Here is a 21,234-nt window from a genome sequence, read left to right on the forward strand (position 1 = left end):
ACACCAGCTTCGTCCTAGTGCCTTTAAGTTCACTTGAATTGGTGACTACAGACTTGATACGGAACCTGATAGTGCCTTCATGGACGAGATTTCTGAATGTTTATCATCAGAATGTTGAACTTGCTTTCACCGTTGTGCATCCCTCTATGTTGTCATCATCATCCCTCATCCAACCTTTATGTCCCCGTTCCCCCTTCCCCTGTGCAGAGTAGCAAGCTAGAGCACATTAGCTCAGGCCAACCTCTCTGCCTTCCTTCAAGTAAATTATCTTTCTCTCTCTACACTTTCAGCTTTTCTTGCATAGGCCCACTTTTCAATGCACAAGAACTTGACGATTAGAAACATTGCTGGGAACAGAACTTATTTTGCTCTTGTCAGATAACAGTCCCTTATGTGCTATAACGGCACGAAAACAGCACGAATAGATTATGATTTAATAAGTAATCATTTGAAATTTAAGAATTTTACTCTTTTATGACCATTTGACTATTTATGACTATTACCACTTCAAGGTTTTGTTTCTGAAAAAGCCACATTAACTGAAAGTGCAATGTCAAGGCTGTCGGGGCTACTTGAAGAAAGTTGCATAGAAACACGTGTTGCTGTTGTCTAACCACATTCTAATGTTCACCATGACCATCATCATAATTAAGTCCACTTGAGGGCAAAGGATTCTATGAGAGTGAGGAAAAATAAATTTCCTTCAGGGATACCAGAGAGGTTGGCCTGAAATAACAGCTTCTATGTAGCCTGCTACTCTGTTTATAGGGAAGTAGAAGAGGAGAAAAAGAGATGTACGAAGAGTGATGAGGACAATAGACAGTAGAATGTGAATACCACTGGCAGATCCAGATGGGGCAGAAGGCAGCTTCCTGTGTGTTTTAATGAGTCCCACATCCTTAGAGGCTACCCTGGATCTGCCCCTGGTGCATATGGACGTCTGGACGACCAATTCACAGCCTTTGTTGGTAAAAAATTCTAGAAAAGCATCAATGGCTTGCTTTGTTGATACAATGTCTGGTCCAGGGCCCAGTACCATTTCTTCACTCAGTGGCCTGTTATCAATTAGCACTAATGAGTAGTTCAATGCCTGCCATTCACAGTCATATTGAGTACAACGAACAAGTGTTTGCTGCACTTTCTTGGGCACTTCGTACAAATCACAGCCTGGCAATTCCACGTTGGATGCAATACATATATTGTCATACAAAAGAAACATCTAATCTAACCATTCTACAAGGGATTTCCAATTATCTCTGCCGTGCATCAGTCCAGCCCACCCTATTCCCACGAATTCATTTCATTGCCCCATGGTTATTCGCTTCACTCAACTGCATTTCACTTCTCTTGCTACACAACCCCTTCATGAAATGGACCACTACTTTCCTGCTCGGTGTATTATGGCAGGCCCATATTCACTGATTCCGCAATTATCTACTAGCATCCAATTCGTAATCCAAACTGTTGTTCCTTGTGCTTTTTAATGACACCCATCACATTACACTCTTGCTCAGTGCACAATAGTGAGCTTCATTTGAAAGTTCTTTGTTAGCCTGCATTTACATATTACCTGCCAAATATGTGAAATGTTTATGCACAAATGTAGAACTTGCACAGTGTTCACTTGGTCACCACAGCGCTCATTTCCTGTTGAATCGCATGCTATTGCAACTAGATTGTATACATCACCAATCTCAAAATTAAGGGCCACAAAGTGTTTCAGGGCAGTACTGCTGGCTACACAGCGGGGTTAAAATAAAACAGGGCTATCAAAAAGAAAAACAATGAATGTGCATTATGCTATGGCACTGGTAATTCACACCTCGAGAGTGTTTTATAGACTGTCACTGATCTGTAGTGGCAGCGGGACAGGCATGTAGCCAGAATACTTTTTCAGAGGTGGTCCAAGCCTCCACTGGTCCAAACAAACTGTCTTCCCCAGCATTTATTTGTTTATTACAAAAATGTACTAAAACATGTCACACATGAAACAAGAAGTATCCGATTGAAATTCAAGTGCATTCGCATTCATATAACGCCAAAGTAATTCAAACCACTTGTTGAGGGTGGCATAATGTTCTATACGTCTCATAGTGGAATGTTAAATTCAATGTAGTTGTTAACAGACACTTCACGCTTGCCTCTTCTTGTGTTTCATGTGCTTCTACACATTATGACTTGAATGGCATCTAGCTGATTATAGTATATAGGCAAGCAAATTTGGAAAGGAGTACAACACATGGATTACATAATTATATGCATGTGCGGTTATGTCATTTTGTAAATAAGATTGTTTTTAACATACCAGACAAACACGAAATGTCCAACAGGTTGGTGAAAGATGCAGCAACAGGATGCAACGACAGCCATAGATGAATGTTCATTGAGCTCAATTATAAATACAGTACTTTATTCAGCAATGTGACAATGTATACGCTTGCAGAGTTAGGAGTAATAAGCTTATTGAATGGGAAGCCGGCATGATGATTCTACTACGCCAAGCCCTCTTCCATCTATGCGCTTTTAACAGTATGATCATAATAATGGCACTGCAATTAATGCAGTACCCTTGTTTCTTTAAAGATGTCCGTATGACCATAATAATAGCACTGCATTTAATAGTGTCCTTTTTCTTTAAAGATCTTCATACCGCAACGTTCATACGCTTGGGCTTCTCCATAAACACAGAGATAACTTCGTTGATGCTGGCAGGCACTTGGTGAATGTTCACGAGATCCAGCTAATCAAGCCACTGTTCAGCTATCATGTTCTGAAGAAACAACTTTACTCTCGTCAGTGTTGGCCATTGTCAAGAGCTTGAGCTGAGTGAACTTTCAGGAGCAGGCCTCTGTCACATTCAACTAGAGCGTTCGTCACATAGTGTGGGAGCTCTTCTCACATATCCTGCCATTTTGCCTCCCAAATCTCCCATGCTTCTTTTAGCATAGGGACATGTGGCGTTCTCATATCTTCGACATAAAATTCAAAGGCGAGCTGCACAAACTTAAGCTTACCCTTGGCGACATGCCTTGGTAGGACAAATTGCAAGCTCTGCATAGTGTTGTTGTCGAGTGGTGTGCAAAGCAGCGCTCAAGAGAGGTTCCCAGATCGTCTATATAGGAAATGTACTAGGCTCACCCGTAGTTCTCCTCTACAGGACTAGAACAATTCGCTCGATATTTCTGTGTACCGACCGTGCACCCATGGCACTTCGCAGTTCAATCCAGACTCGGTCACTCTGCATGCATCTCCCAACTAAATTCTCCTGCTTGTACTGAGGGTAAAGAGAAACCAATGAAACAAACTTTACTCTCATGCCAGAGTAGGAGTGGTGACTTAAGTGATCATGTTTATGTCTGTATATGACAGTATATTTGGGAAATTAGTTTCCTTGTATGCAATCAGTTGTGAGTGGGAGAGAAATGTGCACATCACTATTTGTATTCCTCTTCCTTCACTTGCGAAAATGGGCAAAGAGCCTCAAAACAGGATAGTGATCCCAGAGCCTCCCTGAGCCTTCAGGTAAGTGCCTTTAGTGGACACCACAGCAAAAGGTGGCGATACCGATTCTCATTGACACGACGCAAGCCATGTTCATCATCAATTTTGATTTTTCTAATCAAGAGTGGCCACATAAACTGCTGACAATGCTAAGCAGTGAAACAAGAAGAAATATTAAGAATTGCGGCAGAAATTACCACGAGTCATCAGTCAACAAGTTGTAAATGAACATGAGTGTAACAATACACTATTGATTGGGCTCAGCAATGTATTTTAATTATTTGTAACAATGCACTGTTTCATGGATGTTTGTCACCGAACACTGTGATGTGCCTGCAGATTTACACTGGGTGGGAGCTACAGATGAAGCAATCACACAAACTAAATGACGCCGCCAAAAACAAACTGGAGCTGGCATGGTTGTAAAAACAATAAATTTACGTAACAGCGCCTATATTTCCGACCGAGTCAGCTGTGATACGCACCAAACACACTACCGCTCGCGTACATCAATTCCTTAACAAAACATGCTAATCGTAAAAGATTGTTAACTGACGCTACCTCTAGCTGAACAATTTTTTTTTTCTCATTTGTAAATGGCGACAGTTACACCGCGGCAACGCGGGGCACTCTCGATCACGATAGAAGTGCTCGATCGTGATTGGCTCCTTTGTGCAAGCTGCGGGAAAGAGCAATCGCGATCGAGAAATTCGGTCCGGATCAGACTCGATCGCGATTCAAGAGCCCCCTGTGACCGGAATTACCACGATCGCAAGGAAACACCACGATCGAAAGAGTCGGACAATAATAACGAAAATGACACCATAATGACAACACTAACAACAGTGACAATGCTGCACATCAACGGGCAAAGCCCGATGCACGCGGTGGAAAAACGACTGCGCGCGCGCAACAGGTTCGCGCGTGCCACTAGCGCACCTCGGCTCGGCAGGGTTGGTCACACCAGTCACGTATGCTCTGGCGACATCGCGATATAAAGTTGACAGATCAATGATCGCATCAATAACACGGACCCTAATGTGGCGGACAATTGCAGGAGACCGCAATAAGCCACTGAACATGCATCAAATGCACTGCCGAATGTTGATTCGTCCATTCATAGAAACGCCCCACATTTGCATTGGCTATAGCAATGCTATGTACAGTCAGGGTCGCAGTGACCTACTGAGATAACGCCGAAGCGCTAAGAGGGCAGGAAGAGCGAATGAAATAAACACGTCCACGAAGGAAGAAAAATCCAACGTGAGTTGCTGGCTGCACGTGGGGCGAGGGGTGCTGCGCGACTTCGGCAGGCAGGGCGGGGAGGGCGGCAGCGAGGAAAACCAAGAAAAAACAAGCACGGCATCAGTTCGGCAGAACTTGGCGTAAAGTTTTGCTGGAGCTCTAAATTTATTTCTTGCGCTACTTGCACTTTTTGAACGGCTATGAAGTTACTTATGGTAGTAAGGTTTAGATACGGCGATATATTTTTGTTGTGCTAAAACACATAAAACAAGAACCAGCGATATCCGTCCTTAGGTGACTTCCGGAGCTCGTTATATTATTCAAGATGGCGGTCTCGGCGTCGTCGGCTGAGCAGCAGACAAGTAAGCGATTTATTTCATTCTTGCCCTCTGATCCGATCGGAGTCGGGTAGTTCGGGAGGTCGGGGCACACAATGCAACCCGCCGTGAAGTGGGCGTGGTGGTTATTGAACACTGACACAGCGAGGGGGAGCCGCCTTCGACTACGCTTCCATTCGGGCGTGATAACCGCGACACTCGCCGGGACGTTATGCGCGTGCGAGCGCTTCTTCGATTGTCGCCGTTGTCAGCGTCAATACACGTTTGTTGGGGCACTGCTGGCGCTTTTGATGCGTCGCTCATCACTCAGACGCCTGATTGTTAGCTGTCAACCGATCATGAATCGCGGGCGTTCGAAAAGCCGAGCAGTAAACGATATGTAAACGAGACATGTGCTCCGTCGGCTGCGCTGCGGACGGATCGATTTGCGCGAAGTCCGACCGCGAGCGCTCGCGGCCCTTTTCCAGCGCGCGAGCACCCCACCGCTCTCAACAATAAACTATTTCTTTTTTCTTCAAGAAGTAGCCGTTAAGCAATCGACAGAACACGTAAGCTCGGCAAGGTGTCTCTGTTTCGTTTTCTTGGCACCGTTTGCTACGTGACATTTTTATGTGCTAATATTCTTTCGCATTGTGCTATTTCTTGTACGTGGTTTTTAGAAGCGGAGTGCGACCTTTATGTTTTCGATGCAGCATAAATCTACGTTTCCAATCGCTCATTTGCCGGCCGAGCACAGAACGTTGACATTTCTCGAAGAGTGCTGGCGCCGGCGCGGAATATTTTCTTGTGATGCACAATCTTGGAATGTAGTTTCGCTCGCAAACATTCCAACGTGACGCAATACTGTAATCAGAGTGGTTACACGAGCCGTGAGCGATGCTTGAGAGTACGTATTCTTGAGCATTTTAAAGATCGCTCTGCCTGCCGCAATGTAGACTGCCCTGGTAGTATTCGCAGTGCCGAGTTGCGCCGCGTGATTTATTGGCGCTATAGCGAATATCACACCAGCGAATTCAAAGGGGCGGGAAGGCAGAGTTAACAATATTTTAAGCACTGCTGGCGCCTGGCTTCTAAGCAACTCAATGGTTGTGGTGCGTGGACCTTATAAGCGCTTTGCGTAACGACTTAATTTAAATTTACTCTGGCGACCTACCTTGTTTTCGAGCGCGAAATGGCTATTTTCTGCTCTGTGGCTCCGTGTGCCTTTTGCGTGCGTATCATACGTGCAAGCCAAAAATCAGCGTCAGAGCTATGTTGTTGTAGCTCAATTTGCCTTTGGCAACTTGGTTAAGTCTGGTGATATCTTCCTCTCTCAGGCACCGCTTGTCTGTCCGTCATGTACGCGTTATTTTGTCACACGGCGCATTGCGTGTGTCTTGTGAGCTTGATTCTTCCTTAAAAAGTAAGTTTAGTGTCGGTACCTACCGCGAAGCCGTGCGCGGAGCTTTGAAATATATAGCCATTGACAACGTACGCGAATATGACGTCATAAGGAGCGATACCGGTGTCACACGTAGTCTTCTGACCCCGATCTGGGCCGATATCGAGCTTGATCCAGATCGCGTGTTGCTGCACGGTCATTTGCGATCGCCACCCTGTGGGATCCGCATCCGGGCGATCCGATCAGGCAAGCCCCATGATCACGATCGCAGGCTGACGTCTGCGTCCTCTAGCGCAGTATTGTGAAAACGCTAAAAACAAGAAGGCAGCTCAATAAAAGACGTTTAAAAAGGTTCTTACCAGCAATGATAAGCTGCAAATTGAAATATTGTCAAATTTTAACCATATTTTGCAAATCTGAATTTATAGCCAACGCATGCAGTTCTGAGAGTTGCTGACGATCAGCAGACGTTAATGACACGATCTGGATCGTTGGACCGTGTAGCAGCGACCATTGTCGATCGCGATCAAGAAATACGATACGGATCGGCCCCATCACGATCGGAAGTGTACGTGTGACACCGGTATGAGAGATTTCGGTGGATTGCGAAACGCGATATCAAAGGTATGTTACAATATAAAAGTGGGCTATGTCTTCAAAGAACAATCTGTTTGTTTAGTGGAATTCTACGATTACGCTAAAGTTAGCAAGCAGAAGTCGCTAATCTGCCCTTGCAGTATGCTTATAGTGGGCTGACTATAAGACCTTTTCCCAAAGAGCCGACAGACCAGCTATTGATGTGTAATGTGTGCTGTACTGCTTGTGGCAGACAAGCGCAGTGATTTCGTCCGCTGTAGTCCTCGTTTTTCCCCCGCTAACGTTATTGAAGTGTGCGTTGATGGCATCAAATCCCTTGCGCTCGTCGATACAGGTGCTGCTGTATCCGTGATTAGCGAGAAGCTTTGTCGTGCATTGCGGAAAGTGACCATGAAGCCTTCGATTCCATTGCTTAGAACAGCCAGTGCGCAACAAGTACAGCCAGTCGCTATGTGCACTGCCAGAGTGCTGATTCGAGACATTTTGTATTCCATTGATTTCTTTGTGTTAACTTGTTGCTCCCACGATGTCATTCTCGGTTGGGATTTTCTGTCGCGCCATCATGCCGTCATCGACTGTGCACGTGCTGAGGTTCAGTTCTCCGTTCTGTGCGATTTGCCATCTCGCGACTTTCTAGTTCACGAGCAGGATCTGTGTAGCTTCAGATACTGACCTTCCTCCTCACAGTGCTGTATTTGTCCCTCTTTCATGTGCATCGCTTGCCGAAGCGACGGTCATGTTTACACCCGCTGCCGTCTTCATTCGCCGCCAGCCTATATTGTTGCCTTTCGCCCTCCTCACGGTTCACCATGGTGCTGCAGAAATACTGATTTCTAACCCAAATTCGTACACTTTGGCTTTGCACTGTGGCGAGACTATTGGTACCATCGAGTCTGTGGACGCTGACGCTATTGTGCATTTCCCCATGGCCGACGACGTCGATACTGCCAACGTAACAGCACTGACGCCCCATGTGCCATCTAACCGAGTCCCACCGGATGTTTTTTGTCGCTCCATTGCCGATGACCTCGAGCCGACACAACGTGAGCGGCTAATTACTCTTTTAAATGAGTTTCACGCGTCTTTTGACTGGAACCAAGCATCGTTAGGCCGCACAAGTACCGTCTCTCACCACATTGATACGGGACATCACGCACCATTACGCCAGCGTCCGTACCGCGTGTCATCCACCGAGCGTCGTGTCATCACCGAGCAAGTTGAAGACATGCTTGACCGTGGTGTTATCAAGCCATCGTGCAGCCCTTGGTCATCGCCCGTAGTACTCGTTAAGAAAAAAAATGGCTCGATTCGTTTCTGTGTGGACTATCGTCGCCTCAACAAGATTACACGAAAAGATGTCTATCCTCTACCGCGCATAGATGACGCCCTGGATTGTCTACATGGTGCTGAATTCTTTTCTTCTTTGGACTTGCGATCGGGCTATTGGCAAGTGCCAGTGGATGAATCCGACCGCCCGAAAACAGCTTTCATTACGCCTGATGGCCTGTATGAGTTTACAGTAATGCCATTCGGCCTCTGCAATGCGCCCGCGACATTCGAAAGAATGATGGACAATATTCTGCGAGGCCTCAAATGGAAGACGTGCCTGTGTTATTTAGACGACGTGGTAGTTTTCTCCCCTGATTTCACCACTCACCTCTCTCGTCTACGCGAAGTCCTTACTTGTCTTGCCACCGCCGGCCTTCAACTTAACTTGAAAAAGTGCCGCTTCGGCGCCCGACAGCTGACCATACTTGGCCATACTTGGTCCTTCCCGACCCTGACAAACTTCGTGCTGTCGCAGAATTTCCGCGGCCGACTACACTGAAAGAGCTCCGAAGTTTTATCGGCCTTTGCTCGTATTTTCGACGCTTTGTACGCAATTTTGCCTGCATCATCGCTCCTCTGACGAAGCTCCTGGCTGGCCCAGGTGACCTTCGCGATTGGACTCCGGCATGTGACCAAGCCTTCACCACTTTGCGTCGTCTGCTTACCTCACCACCTGTTCTACGCCACTATGACCCGACTGCACCGACCGAAGTTCATACAGACGCCAGTGGCGTTGGTCTTGGAGCCGTCCTTGCGCAACGCAAGCCTGGCTTTCCGGAATATGTGGTTGCATATGCGAGTCGTGCCCTCACGAAGGCAGAAACCAATTATTCTGTCACAGAAAAAGAATGTTTGGCTATAGTTTGGGCGTTAAACAAATTTCGCCCTTACTTGTATGGCCATCCGTTCGATGTTGTGACAGACCACCACGCGCTCTGCTGGCTTGCGTCACTGAAAGACCCGTCAGGCCGTCTTGGACGTTGGGCTCTTCGGCTCCAAGAATTTGACATTCGCGTCATCTATCGATCCGGGCGCCAACATTCTGATGCCGATGCACTCTCCCGATCACCCATGAGATCCGACGAAACGCCACCCTCACCCGTAGAGTGCCCGGTTGCTACACTTGCTGTTACTGACATGCCGTCTGAACAAAGGAAAGACCCGTGGATTGTGTCTCTCATTGACATTCTTCACAGTTCTTCAAAGGCTACATGCCCTCGAGCCCTTCGTCGCCAAGCCACCCATTTCGTGCTACGGGACGCCATCTTGTACCGCCGAAACTATCAGCCGGACGGTCGCAAATGGCTGCTAGTCATCCCTCGCCATTTGCGCTCCGACATATGCACGTATTTCCACGCCGACCCCCAACAAGCTCATGCTGGCGTCCTGAAAACCTACGAGCGGCTCCGTCAGCGCTACTACTGGCGCGGCATGTATTCTTATGTCCGCAAATACATTCGGTCATGTGTAGCCTGTCAGCGACGCAAGACATCTCCTCATACGACTGGCCCTCTGCAACCTTTGCCGTGTCCTGCACGTCCTTTTGATCGGATTGGCATTGACCTCTATGGGCCTCTTCCATCCACTGCTAAAGGAAATCGTTGGATAATTGTTGCAGTAGACCACCTCACAAGATATGCCGAAACCGCTGCACTTGCTTCGGCTGCTGCTCGCGACGTCGCCGCATTCATGTTACGGCATTTCATCTTACGGCATGGCGCACCGCGAGAACTGCTCAGCGACCGAGGCCGTGTCTTCTTGTCCGAAGTTATTAATGAGCTACTCGCCGCTTGCCGCACTATTCACCGCACCACTACGGCGTATCACCCACAGACTAACGGTCTCACGGAACGGTTCAACCGCACTCTGGGTGACATGCTCACCATGTATGTCGCGTCTGATCATTCCAATTGGGACAATGTCCTCCCTTTTGTGACGTACGCGTATAACACCGCCGTTCAGGCTACCACAGGCTTCTCCCCATTTTTCCTTCTTTATGGACGTGAACCATCCACTACCCTCGACACCATGCTACCATATCATCCGGATGCCTCTGAATTCACCCCTCTTTCCGAAGTTGCTCGCCATGCTGAAGAGTGCCGCCAACTGGCTCGCTCGTTCACGTCGGATACCCAAGGTATCCACAAAGATCGCCGCGACAACGGGCAGCCCACACAGTCCTTCGCCGTGGACTCTCACGTCTGGCTTCAGCTGCCCTTCCAATCTCCAGGCCTTAGCCCAAAGCTTGCCCCAAAATATCAGGGTCCGTACCGGATCGTCGCGTGTACATCGCCGGTGAATTATGTGGTGGAACCGGTGACGCCATCTTCGGACAAACGCCGCCGTGGCCGCGAGACGGTTCACGTCAGTCGTCTGAAGCCGTACCACGACCCCCTTATCGTGTCATCACCTTAGGTCGCCAGGATGGCTCCTCTTCGCGGCGGGGGCAATTGTAGTGGGTAACATGCATGTGGCGCTGTGCGGACTGCCACCGCTGCGGCGCGAGACCCGAGCTCGGGCTGCTGATGCGAACGGCTAGGACTCGCGATCAAGAGCTACTTGCGATCCCTCGTACGAGCTGCAATAAACCCCCTTTCAATATATATATATATATATATATATATATATATATATATATATATATATATATATATAATTTATTAGAGGAAAGACAGAGAGGTTGGCCTGAGCTACTATGCTCAGGCCACTCTGCGCAGGATAAAAGGAAAAGAGGACAAAAAAAAGTGTGATGAAAGATGATGAGGGGGACAGGAAGAAGAGATGTGTATATCTATAATTGTCACGTGACACAGTGGCTAGATGTTTTTCTATGTATGTCTTCCTATGTATAACTGTTGAAGTTTTTAAGTAGTGCATTTCCCTGTACTGTCGGTTGCAGGACTGGCACCATGTGGAGTCTCTGCAGTCTTGTCACTTGCGCAGGGCGTCGCGCACTGAACCACTTACGCGCGAAACACAAGTCCAATTACAACACGGCCGTACGTGGCTTATTGGAGATCGACTCATTAATCTCTTAAAATGCCATTCACCAGCCTGTTTCTTTAGTTTCTCTCCTTTTGGGGGCATAGAACAGCTGCGTCACCGCATCTGGTAGATCTTTCATCAAGCTTCTGCTCTCTGCGAGTTACATTGAGGAACCGCATGATGCGTCAAGCCCACGCGAATGTAGTGCACGGAGTAAAATGTAAGGGAACGTGATCCGCAGATGTCTAGACATTGCCCACGTCTGCCTCGTTTTGTGTTCCTCGCTTTATCGCTCCTTTTTGCTTTCTGACACCACACTGTCGGACCTAACTTAGGACACACACATTCTCCCGCACATCTTCGTTTTTAGTATTGTCAGCCATTCTGAGCCAGCTCATTGAGAAGGCACGACGGAGGAGTTTCGGCGTCCGTGAAAAGTGCCAAAGTAACGCGCACAATTGGTTCCACCCCATCGCGTGTATTTCTGTGCCGCTATCGGGACGAGGCGTCCCACTCCCGGCGACGGCTGCGTGCCCGCCGAGTTTCGTGAGGCGCGTGGCGGGCCAAAGGTTGGAACCACTCCTCCTCCCGTTGGCATTGTTGCACCACCTTCTTCTGGTCCGCCGCGCCCCATTGAAGAACCTCGAGGGGCCGGGAGCGTCGCGTGTGCCATTGTGAGTTTCCCCGCGGTGCGCTTCCCCGGGTGGCGCGCGCTACCATTTTCCATTCGTCGGCCGGACGCCAGGTTCACTTTTCTGCAGTACCGTTGCATGGACGCGAGGGTCAAGGTTGGGGCCATCCTCCCGCTTTCCCCCGCCTCCTCTTTCCACTACTGCTATTAATATATTTGTTTCCTTCCGTGCCCGCTTCCCGAGTCTTCCTTTCTAACGGACAGGAAGGACTACGCACGTCATCCTTTACGTCGTTGCACAATGGCGTTGCGCGAATTCAGGGTTAAGCAGGCTACCGGTGCTTGAGGATTTTTTTGCGGGTCGGGGCGCGTGCAGGAGCACGCGACGCATTCGTGTCGTTGCGACGCATTGGACACCGTTTCTGAGCCTGTCGGGGGCGCTCGCCGCATTCGACTTGCGCTTGCTGTATGCCTGGATTTCCTATGGATGGCGGCCGGCGGGAGAGGCACTTTCACTTTCGGATTCTTTTGTATACGTCCTGCGCGCAATGGTCCCTGGCTTGTGCTCGTCGACGGCCCGCGTCCCACTTTTTCAACCAACGCCCTTCGCCTCCTCCCTCTCCCTTTCTCTGCGCGTCTTCGTTTCTCACGCAGGTTTCGGGGACATGCGATATCCGCGCGCGGGTAGTACTAGGCTACTAGGAAAAGAGATAAGCCTGCTGTTGTTTGCAATGTGGCTGTAGTCCGATAGGCGCACTTCTGACGATCTGCGCTGTATACACGTCCGTACCCCCGGGCGTCGCTTAGTGCGTGCGATGTCGTATAGAGGAACAAGAAACGTGATTTCAGCGAAGGGCCCGTTTCCTGCGCGAACTGGATGAAGGCAGCGCACATGCAAAACAAGGTCGTTCCGATTTGTATACCGTGGTTGTCCAGTTCGTGCTGAACGTGTCCATCGTCCGTGCTCTAAGAGAAACTGCGAGCCAACTTCGCTGCGTTTTCGAGAAACGGACCAAGAAGCATCCTTATTCACTCGTTGGCGATTATGGTGTGGTGATCCTCGACAGTGTTCACTGATGCGGACCAAGCATCGCAAGTAATCTCTCTCTCTCTCTCTCTCTCTCTCTCTCTCTCTGGCCCTTAAAGCGTGCAGTCGGGGCCCCGATGAGCGGCGCAAGGAAGCGGACCCGGCGGCTGTATGCATATTGGCATACCGGCGCGTTGCCACGGCCGGCATCCGCCCGCCCCCGGACGTGGCCGCTCTCGCGGCGGACGATCGTGCAGTTGTGATGACGGTGATGGCCCTGCGCGAGCCGGGCGTGTGTGCCTGATGGGAAAGTGAGCGCGCGGAGAAAACGGCCTCGCCGCGAGCTGTGATATGCCGCCGCGAGCGCTTTGCTCTGCCCGGCCCGTGTGCGCTGGCGGTGCTGTTTGTACCGGCCGGGGTGCTTTTAGATTTGTGTGTGTGTGTGTGTGCGCGCGCGACGCGTATATATATGTGCAGTGTACGCGCGGTCGTAATGCGATGCGTGCGCCGTGCGGCGGTGGCAGAGGCGGTGTCCATACCTGCCTGCCTTTATTTTTATTTTTTTCCCTTTCTTTTTTTTTTTCTCCGCGCGTTTCCTTGCAAACGGCGTTCTGCCTTGTCTTCGTGCCACGGCTGTGCACTTTAACCGACGGATGCGTGCATTTCGGTCGCGTGATGGTGTTCGACTGTCTTTTTTTTTTTTTGCCATTCATTCTCTCTTTCTTTCTTTTCTTTCTATCTAGATACGCGTTATATGAAAAAATAAAAATAAGAACGACGCACACGCATCAGTACATATGCGTGTCGCTTTGCGTATATGCGGCGCAGTGTGCACGATTCGGTAGAGAGCGGTGGTTGCCCTCCGGCGTATACGTGTGTACACCGCCGTTTCCTAGCAGGCAGACATCGCATGGACTCGTTGCTTGGGGATAATTTGTGACTAAAGCGTCTACAACCCGTGTGGCCAAAAGAACTTCCAGTGCCGATGCATGAATTCATTTATTCGGATATATCAGGCATATACCAAAGGGTTAGAATTGTCGAGTGTATAGATGTAAAAGCGCGAAGCGGTACATAGTTGTGGCGCAGTTACGTTCATTTTAATTTCGCGGCGGAGTTGAAAGTCCGAGCCTACTCGCATTCCAGGAATGACACCACCATTCATTTCCTTAAATTCAGGCACGGTGCTACGGGGCAAGATCCTTGCTAAAGTGCAGTTTTCCTGTTCTAGACTGTACCAAAGGAATATATTTTAGTACAAACCTGCGAGTCCGTGTATGCATCACTGGCGGATTCAGATGCATAAGGCGGAGGGCTGGGAAACCCTCCCCTTCCCTACCTTGAGGCTATATCCTGGACCCGCGCCTGACGTGTGCGTGGTGCCTTCTAAGTGAAGGTGAGGAAATATTTATGCAAATGAAGCTATTCGATATTCCCATTATATTTTTGATCCTGTGCACATTAGGTCACCATTTCATTCCCGTTCCATTCCGTACTTGGTAAAATCAGAACGACTCCTGAATCAGTCCGATTCTCCAGAATAGCAGCTGCGCAAACCGAACTGTTCGCCAGCACTCTCTGCACTCAGCACGTGGCCCTCGGGCGTGTATACTTGACCTTCTCGCTTCCCCCAGCGACAAAGCTGTGGTCCGGATCCCGCATCCTCTCGGAGCGTGTCATCGCCGAGGGCGACAATCACAGTTGGCGGGAAACCCGAGCCCAGTCTGTTCCTCCGCCGACTGGAGTGTGCGTGCAGCAGGAGGCTGCTCGAAGGGGGGCCCCCGTGCAGGCGCCCCTCGGCTGTCTCGAAAACTGCGCGCGCGCCGAACAGACGGCGCCGGCTTGATACGGACGGCCGAATTTCCGCGACTATAGAGGCGAAATGCAAAAGCGCGTCCATGTTTGTCGTGGCTTCGGCGTGCCGTGCAACTCGAGTAGACCCAGGCGCGCACCATAATGCCGATGCTTTCGTCTCGGCGTCTCCCAACGAGCTTTGTGCCTGTGTGTAGGAGAGCCTCAGATGACGTCGAACGTCCGAACATCGTAAACTTCCACGCGCTCCTTACCCGCCCATGCACGGCGTATCGGGCTCCGATCGCAGTGGGGCCCCCATGTGTCGCCTCCCTCGTCTCCGTTGCACGGCGAGAGGGTCTTGGGGATCGAGGGCGCCGTCGGAGCGCGTTCCTCTCGTATTACCATGCACGCGCGCGGTTGGTCCGGATGGTGCATGCGTGCGCCCGAGGCTGGAAGCATGAATGTTTTGAGGGCTGAAACTTGTCGGCTCATCCTCCGCCAGCTTGCCTTGCGTATATGAGCGCGAGCACTAACGCGCAGTGTGTTAGCCGCGCCTGCACGAATGCGGCACTAACGCATGTGTGACTTTTCATATATAGCGCGTCATGTTAAATACTGTGCGACAGCGTTTGCATGTGCCGCATTGCCCTTCGTCCGAAACAAGTCGAAACCTGTTTCCGGCTAGAGCGTTTAGCCATAGTGGAGGAGAGCGCCACGCTACAACCGCTTCACTTGTTTCTCTCTCCCTCGATGCGACACGCCAGTGTTTACACGCACCGCGTGAGTCGACTTGTACCTGTCTCAATTTATACCCTCTTCTGGCGCATTAATGCCATTTGCCTTCCTATAGCGCTTTGCCGCCGCTTACATGGATGTGATACGCTAAAGATTCAATGTGATACGCGGCCTCCGAATTCGTGTAAACGCCATGTCTATATAATGCGGAAATCAGACTTACGTCGGTGCTGCCAATTTCCTTTTTTTTTCACATTGCTTTAATTATACAAACGTTGGGCCGTATACTAGCGAAGCTTTTTCTTTCGCAAGCGCTGTTTGTCGACGGCCAGCCGATTTGGCAGCGCATGGTGCGTACAGCTGCACGCGTAGGAAATGTTTTGTGAATACCAGCTCATGGACCTCTATTTACAAGAAAGTTTTTGCCAATGAAAAACTTTGTGAATTCGGCCGTCGAGTTTGACGACCCTCGCGTCGGTAATTTTTTTCGCGAGAAGTTGGTTCAAGAAATTGCCGCCAGTGAAGCATTCGCCGCGCTGTAGGTCGCTGATAAAACCGTTGTTGACTATGCGGCTGTATATCTGTTTTGCACGATTAAGTGCCGTGCATCGGTATCGGTACGGCGTATAGGAGCAACGTGATCGAGACGCATTCGCAACTGTCTTTTTTGGAGAGAACATCTTCTATACATTCCTACTGGCAACTAAAGCGCCGCACGAATTCCAGCCCCTTATGCAAGGTCGCCAACGAAGGACACGTCTTTTCGGGTTGTCGAGCAGAGGGTATGCGGGGCGAGTGCAGGACAGCCTGTTTGACAAACCGGCGTCCTTGGGTTTGTGTCGAGTTCGTTCGTATATCGGCGCGCGATTTCGCTTACCGTGACCGCGCTAATCGAGTACCGCGCGTTGCTGCGGTATATAACAGGTGCACACGCCTTCGTCGGTGGCGAGTGCGACGCCTGTCGCCTCGTGGAGCTTGTCTTCTTTCGCGGCGCTTTCTTCGGAAGGCCCGTTTATTTGGGTCGAACCGGTCGCCTCTCGCCAGCGGGCTGCCCGGCGCTGAGTCGACCTTCCCTCCCCTGGCGTCGTTCGACGTACCGCTCGTTGCGGCGCCTATCGACTGGGGCGTCAGTCGGCGCCGCAGATTCGCCGGCGCGGCCTCCCCGCCTGGCGCAATCGGCGTCCAGGCCAACCCGTGCCGCTCGTGGCGCGGCCCTTGCGTCGGGCGCCTCGCGCACGCGCGCGCCGCGCTCCGCCCACTGTTACCGATTTGCATACGCGCGCGCCGCGATAGGGTTGCGTGTCGCCAGCTGCCGCCTAGCCTCCCTCCCTCCCGCCGGCCTTCCGACCAACCTGTTGTGCGAAAGCCGCGCACAGCGAGCCTCGTTGTCGTACGCGGTTTCCTCGCGACTTCACTCACGACCGCTTGTCAATTTCGATAGCTTGCGCGAGGCAAATCGGCCGCGCAGTGATTGAAATCGAGCTTGCAAGAAGGTCTAGGTTCGTGCAGGTTTCGCGTTGACGGTGAACTGGAAGCGAGGAAAAAAAAAAAAAAAGAAAAGAAAACGACGTTTGAATTGCTGTGCGGCTTCAAGGAGAGCGTCGATAAGGTGAAATAGAGTTATAAAGAATGTACAACAAGTCGCCGTATACAGATCGACAGCGGGTAGCTTGAAAAAGAGATAGGCGCCGCCATAATCTAAAGGTACCTTTCCAGTTGATTCAATCCACGGCTCACGTGCCTCTGTAAAAACGTGGGCGGAGCCCCTCTCGCGCGGCCCACTGGTGAAGCGCGAAAATAAAATGAATTGGAATGGAATCGTTACATTATCTTTCGGCCACGTGCAGTGTATGTATGTCGTGCTGTACCGCGAACGTGCACTAATAGCGGCCACGCACGATAGGCGCGCATGTGGAGGCATTAGGACGGCGCTCGGGCAAGCACGTTTCCCACTTCCCATCCCTGGCGAGTCCCTTTCCTTTCTTTCCGTCTCATTATTCAACCCATGCGTGCGGTCTGCCTTCCCTCCACCCTATTCTGTGTATTCTTAGTGATCTTGTAAATAACCAAACGACAATTTCATAATCAGTTTAACATATATCTGAAAGCCGACAGCTGTCCGAGGAGTAACACAAATAAGTGCTAGCGACTGTGATAGCGAGGACTGTTGGAAAAGTGCACGCGCAGGGAGGCGATGCGTGACACGATCAGCCTATCAGCGAGGACAGAAAAGAAAGAGAGAAAGGAAAAAAGATGAAGTTAGGATGGATAATTGGGCGTGTTGGTTAAGCATAATCTGAAGTGAAGGTGCGACGACGGTGGACAAAGAGGGAACGCACACATACACACAGGGCACCACTTCTGTTGGAAGTGGCGCCCTGTGTGTATGTGTGTGTTCCCTCTTTGTCCACCGTCGTTGTCGCGCGTTCACTTCAGATAAGAAAAAAGATGAAGCCTTGGCTTTGTGTAGCTACAGTCTGCGGTGCTGCAGCGTGAGATGTTTCGAGCATATACGCGGTTTTCTCGGCTATATATGGCAGACAAAATGTGTGGGTATACAGGTCACAGCTGTTAAATCTGCGCTTTTTGGCGCATAGAAAAATACCGAACTTAAGAGCAATACTTAGACACAATAACTACTTCTTGGGCGAGTTGATGCTTGCTATATGACATAATTTTAGGGCATGTCTAACTTTCTGCTCTTTCCGTAGCTGTAGTCATTCTTTTCGTTTTTCCCGTATTTCCCCGCTACAAAATTTGTCATACCACAAATCGACGTCTCCTCTCCACGGCTCATTTCTCGAAAGCTCAGTGCAATGTTTGGCAATCGTTGCGTATAGTAATATAGTAATATTGTAGTAATATTCCCATTCCCGTATAGAACGCATGCGCACGGAGTTAGTTTCTTCTTTTATCACTTATACAGTATATAGTCCCTTGCGTAGGATACTGTTTTTAGGAGGCAACGCTATGGCGCAGTCATCGGGATGATCTTTATTCCCCCCTTTTTTATTTCGTGTATGTGCTTTAACATATTCATGAGCGTCGAGAAAAATGGTGCCTCGGCGATCCGCAGCCCAAGAAGCCACGCGCATCCCGCACGGAGGTCGCGTTTTCGCCTCGGAACTTCGTATATCTCACAGTGGAAGTGGTTCGATTGTTCCCATGCCGTCTGGCTGCCCGTGCGATGGTCGCCGTACCGCGAGGACATGTTTGGGAATGCACGCCCAATCTGGAGAACTTGTGAGGCACCGTTTCGGGGGAGTGGACCTTCCTTGCTATCGCGCATTCCTGCACACACACTGGCTGCTGCCTACGCAACAGCGGCGCGGCGGTGCTTTGCGTCCTGTGCCGTTTGTGTGTACTTGTGCACTTGACCGAGCTCGCAGCGGCGGCGTCAGCGAGCGTCGACGTTATCTGCGGTCGTTAATTCGGCCTAGGCCGTTCATTTGAATCGAGCGCTCCATGCAAGCCGAAGCCGCGAGCGACGGATATACGACGCCGGCCGCGGTCCCATGGGCCACGTGATAGATGGCGGGTAAGGGGGGGGGGGGGGGGTGCGTCTATAGGGAGCCTCTTCACCCGCCGTTGGGGCTCTCGTTTTTCCGAGAAACTCCGGTAGCGTACGCGACCTGCGGCCTTGTCGCGGTGCTTGTGTATGTGCGTATACGCACGTCTGTTGGAGAGCCTGTGTATAATGCTCGCGCGTGCGAATGTATACCTGTCCCTTCCCTGGGCTTTCTCGAGTCGTGCTCTTTGCTTTATCTCTTTCGCTTCTTTTTCTTTATCCCTCGTCTCTTGTACGTGTACATGCTGGACGCCTGCTGGAGCGGTTGCATCCAGACGAATAACCCCCCCCCTCTCTCTCTCTCTGTCGTATGTGCGTAAGGTCTCTGTATTTGCGAGCAGCCTGCCAATTTATGAGACACCGAAGCGGCGTTCGTTACTCCGTTGCTGTCTCGTTTCGTGCTGTGAGAGCGGAATGAATATACGTGCCCCTGCATGATGACCTGCTGAGCGTGCTCTCGACCGGCGCGTCTGTGGCGTTGCGCCACCGCTACCGAGCTTTCCCGTTTAGGACGGTTTTGCTCGTGCGTCCCTCAATTCGACCCGATGCGGAGTCTTCGCAAAAACGCCTGCTTCCGCTGAATCCCATAGGGGCAAACCCGGCGATAACATTACGTTTCAGACGCGGAACAGATTATATGAACTAGCTGTATAATAGTTTTCCAGTAATACCGTTGCACTTACATCGTAGGCCGTTATTGTCAACGTTGGTGCATGACGCATCATGCAACGTCCTGTTGCATGGGTGAACCTTATGCCTGTGAAAACGAAAACCGACGAGTCGCTGCGTTCTTTTCCCTTTTCTTATTTTTGGGGGGAGGGGGGTATTTTTTGCAAGGCATAAATAATAAAAGAGTTCAAAGCCTCCAACTTTGCATCGTGCGAGAACTGTAGCAGTGTCCTTGCAAGCGTGTTGTCCTAGCTGTGAGTTGGTTACATGTTGCCTGTGCTATGCGGGACTATACAATTTATCAGTGACAGTGCCCCTTGTAAGTTCGCGAATTAAGATACTCGCTTTCGCGATCTTATTTTGGCATGATTCTAAAAAGCTGAAGTAAAAAGCGCATATACGCAAGAAACGAGAAGTGAATGCTCACGCGTCGACTATCAACTGAAATGTCGCACTGTGGCGCGGAAGAAAACACGCTCGCTTACACATGCGCAGGCACGCACGCAGGAGCTATATATTCACATGCGCAAGAACATGGCCGTGTTTCTTACGCCTGCAGCTTTATTTATTATTTTAACCTTTGCCGACTCGTTCCGCTTTCTTGTCGTTTTGCTTTAGCTGTGGTAGCGTGGCGTGGACTCTGCTATAGCAGACTCCACAAAGGCACGCGCAGATTGTAGGTTGATGCAATGTTGTTTGACCCCGTCCGCTCTGTGTACTTATTCCTTGCATGTCTGCCTGCTGCTCAGAGCCCGCCCTCATCGCTTCTTCCCCTGCATTGGCGCATGTCATCGCTTCCGCGGAAAGAAACGTTCATACTGCACGAATCATCCTCCTCCTGTGTGCGTGCTTTGCTTTCCCGATCTCGAATTTTTTTTTACTCAGGAATAAAGTGATTCTTCGCACTTGGCCGACACGCGAGTTGGTGTGAAGTCAATAAAAGTAAGCGTTCCGTATTACCCTCCATTTGCATTGTAGAGTGCGCGCACGCGGACACTCCTGTATTAATAAACAAGCAGCGGTGTTTTGGCACAGTCTACGACACCGTTTAGATGAAAACCACTGACGTGTATACAGATGCCGCGGTCGCTTTCTCTGTCCTCCGCTCTGAACAGTAACCAGCGGTTGTGGTGACCGTCTAGCCTCTCCTGCCCCGCTGCGACGAATCGCTTCGGGAAGCCGACAATTCACCACCTTCGGAAAGACGTACGGCGCCTGCCGAGCGACACATTTGGCGGACCGTGTATTGTTTGCTTGTTCACTGTCGCCTTCGCGGACATATGGGAGACAGAAACTAATAGAGACGGTGTTCTAGGGTGTTGTTCCCTCACGGACTCTGGTAACCGCCATAGTTTGACCGACACTCCAGCTAACTGCGGGGTCATCCCAGGAACCAAGACGCGCCAGCTTGCGTCAAGTGTGGCAATCCCCGTC

The 21,234-nt window shown here is 50.3% G+C and overlaps 1 long non-coding RNA gene across 1 annotated transcript; it reads left to right on the forward strand.

Moving 5' to 3' along the window:
• Nucleotides 1–1,940: 1,940 nt before the first annotated feature.
• LOC140218403 (uncharacterized) lies at nucleotides 1,941–20,714 on the forward strand. Its single transcript, XR_011894664.1, has 2 exons — nucleotides 1,941–5,108; nucleotides 20,550–20,714. It is a non-coding gene; the product is annotated as an uncharacterized lncRNA (long non-coding RNA).
• The last annotated feature ends 520 nt before the right edge of the window (nucleotides 20,715–21,234 follow it).

Source organism: Dermacentor andersoni, chromosome 5 (assembly GCF_023375885.2).
Source record: "Dermacentor andersoni chromosome 5, qqDerAnde1_hic_scaffold, whole genome shotgun sequence".
In the NCBI taxonomy this organism is placed as follows: domain Eukaryota; kingdom Metazoa; phylum Arthropoda; class Arachnida; order Ixodida; family Ixodidae; genus Dermacentor; species Dermacentor andersoni.